Source organism: Otolemur garnettii, unplaced genomic scaffold, assembly GCF_000181295.1.
Source record: "Otolemur garnettii isolate 467f Iridium unplaced genomic scaffold, OtoGar3 scaffold00141, whole genome shotgun sequence".
Classification (NCBI taxonomy): domain Eukaryota; kingdom Metazoa; phylum Chordata; class Mammalia; order Primates; family Galagidae; genus Otolemur; species Otolemur garnettii.
The window spans coordinates 5,205,651-5,208,977 of NW_003852536.1; positions in this window are offsets into that span (position 1 = coordinate 5,205,651).

The following is a 3,327-nucleotide window of genomic DNA, read 5'->3' on the forward strand; positions in this document are numbered from 1 at the left end:
AATAATAATGATAGCAGTAACATGTGCCAAATACTTTACTGAGCACTTGAAGTGTTATTGAATTCCATCTGGGCGCCATGGCTCACAGCTGTGATCCTTGCATTCTGGGAGATAAAGAGTGACAGATTACTTGAGTTTAGGAGTTCGAGACCAGCCTGAGCAAGGGTGAGACCCCATCTCTACTTTTCTACTAAAAATAGAAAATGTAGCTGGACATGATAGCAAACTCCTATAGTCCCAGACTTGGGAGGCTAAGGCAGGAAGATTACTTACACCCAAGAGTTTGAGGTTACTGTAAGTGAGGCTGACACCATGACACTCTACCCAGGGTGACAAAATAAGACTCTGTCTCGAAAAAACAAAAAGAAAGACTCCCTGCAGCAGTTAGACGGGATTAGTATTATTATCTCCATTTTACTTTTTTTTTAAATTTTGAGACAGAGTCTCACTATGTTGCCCCTTGGTAGAGTGCTGTGGGTCACAGCTCACAGCTACCTCAAAGTCTTTAGCTTAAGAGATTCTCTTTCCTAAGCCTCCCAAGTAGCTGGGACTACAGGCACCTGCCAAAATGCTCCGCTATTTTTGTTGCAGTTGTCATGGTGTTTAGCTGGCCCAGGCCAGGGTCCAACTTGCTACCCTCAGTGTATGAGGTTGGCACCTTAACCACGGTCCTATGGGCGCTGACCCTATTACCTCCATTTTATAGAAGAGAAACTTAAACTTTAAAGAGGACGCTGAGATCGTTCCTTTAGCTTATAAATGGCAGAGCTGGGGAAGCAGGGGTATTTTTATTTCAACTTTTAATTATGGCATTTTTCAAACTCTAAAAGATACATATGTGTGTCTATTATGCTATTTCTTCTATCTATTTGTTTTTTTCTTTTTTTTGGCCAGGCTGGGCTTGAACCTACTACTGCTGGTATATGGGGCTGGCGCCCTACTCCTTGAGCCATGGGCACCGCCCTTTTTTTTTTTTTAAGAGACAGTGTTTCACTTTGTCACCCTCAGTAGAGTGCTGTGGTGTCAGCTCACAGCAACCTCCAACTCCTGGACTTAGGCAATTCTCTTGCCTCGGCCTCCCAAGTGGCTGGGACTACAGGTGCTCCCCACAATGCCAGCTATTTTTTGTTGCAGTTTGGCCAGGGCTGGGTTTGAACCCTCCACCCTTGGTATATGGGGCCAGCACCATACTCATTGAGCCACAGGCGCTGCCCTATTTGTTTTTTTCTTAATCAGGACTAGGCAAAATTTGAATCTGCTGCCCCTGGTGTGCAAGGCTGGTGCTCTAACCACTTAGCAAACAATACCCAGCTTATTATGCTATTTCTTAAGAAAATCAAAGCAGGTCTATCTACTTATAACCCAGTTTCCACATTTAACCACAGTGGTTTTCTCAATACATTTTTAAAATTTGCTGAATCATTTAGAAGTACATTGACGACATGATATCTTAACCCTAAATATATCACCACATACCCAAACTATGTTTTCCATCTATAATACCGTTATCACATTTGAGAAAATTCATGGCGGCACTTGTAGCTCAGAGGTAGGGCACCGGCCACATAGACCCAGGCTGCTGAGTTCAAACCCATTCCGGGCTGGCTAAAACAACGACGGCTGCAACCAAAAAAGTAGCTGAGTGTTGTAGCATGTACCTGTAGTCCCAGCTACTTGGGAGGCAGAGGCAGGAGAACCGTTTGAGCCCAAGAGTTGGAGGTTGCTATGAGCTGTGACACTACAGCACTCTACCCAAGGCAACAGCTTGAGACTCTTGTCTCAAAAAAAAAAAAAAAATTAAAAATTCCCTAATATCACTTAATCTCAGACCATATTTAAATTTCCATAATCCTTCCCCAAATGTCTCTTAACTGGTGTCCTTTGCTTTCTTCAAACTGTAATTTAATCAAAGTTCTGAATGCCCCCCAGCTGAAGGCTCTATTGCAGCATCCCTTGAACAAAGGTAGATTTCTTGGCTCCTTGAAGGAACACACCACAGGCAACAGGGGCCAGAAGGCACCTCCTGGAGCTGTCAGACTTTGTCATAGTGCTTTGGCTTGTGTTAGCTGATTTAGGGGAGCCACAAGAAAGCAGTGGTTTTGTTCTGGATTGGGTACTGCCAAAAAAGCCGAAAGAATTCTGATTATCTTAATTTTTATCTAGAAGCAGAAGGAACAACGCAGGCAAGAGGAATGTGTGGCCATTCTTGTGGTTTGGACGATGTCTTTGTTTTTGTCTGTTCTTAGGCAGGATCACAGAGTGGTCTTGTTTTTGTCTTGCTCCATACAAGCTACCGAGTGATCTCGTTCGTGCATTCCGCTGTTCTGTGACATGATTTCTGTTCCATGCGACCCCACCAGCCTCGCTGTTTGAGCCAGGCCAGCTCAGCTACAGCATTCAGGGGCTGCTTTTTTTCTTTCTCAAAGTTCACATTGTATTTTGTTGTTATGTCTTATTTGTCTCTTTATTTTTATTTTTATTTTTTTTTTGAGACAGAGTCTCACTATGTCTCCCTAGGTAGAGTGCTCTGACATCACAGCTCACAGCAACCTCCAACTCCTGGGCTTAAGCGATTCTCTTGCCTCAGCCTCCCAAGGAGCTGGGACTACAGGCACTTGCTACAGTGTACGTCTATTTTTTTGTTGTAGTTGTCATTGTTGTTTAGCTGGCCCAGATTGGATTTGAACCCACCAGCCCACGTGTGTGTATGTGGCTGGTATCCTATCTGCTGAGCTACAGATGCTGGGCTCTTGTTTGTATGTTTAATACCCTTCTTCTACTTTTAATAAAGTTGCCACTGGCTGGGCACCTGTAGCTCAGCAGCTAGGGTGCCAGCCACATACACAGAGGCTGGTGGGTTTGAACCCAGTGCAGGCCACTCAAACAACAATGACAACTACAACCGAAAAAATAGGTGGGCATTGTGGCAAGTGCCTGTGATCCTAGCTACTTGGGAGGCTAAGGCAAGAGAATAACTTAATTAAGCCCAGGAGTTGGAGGTTGCTGTGAGCTGTGACGCCATGGCACTCTACCAAGAGCAACACAGGGAGACTCTGTCTCAAAAAAAATAAAATAAATAAATAAAGTTGCATGAACATCACAGACTAACAGATGCCACACCATCCCTAGTAAAAGAACATTTACTAAGTATTGACACAGAGTAAAGAAAATTGGCTCTGGCTCGGCGCCTATAGCTCAACGGGCTAAGGCGCCAGCCACGTACACCTAGGGTGGCGGGTTCGAATCCCCAGCCCGGACCCGCCAAACAACAATGACGGCTGCAACCAAAAAAATAGCCGGGCGTTGTGGCGGGCGCCTGTGGTCCCA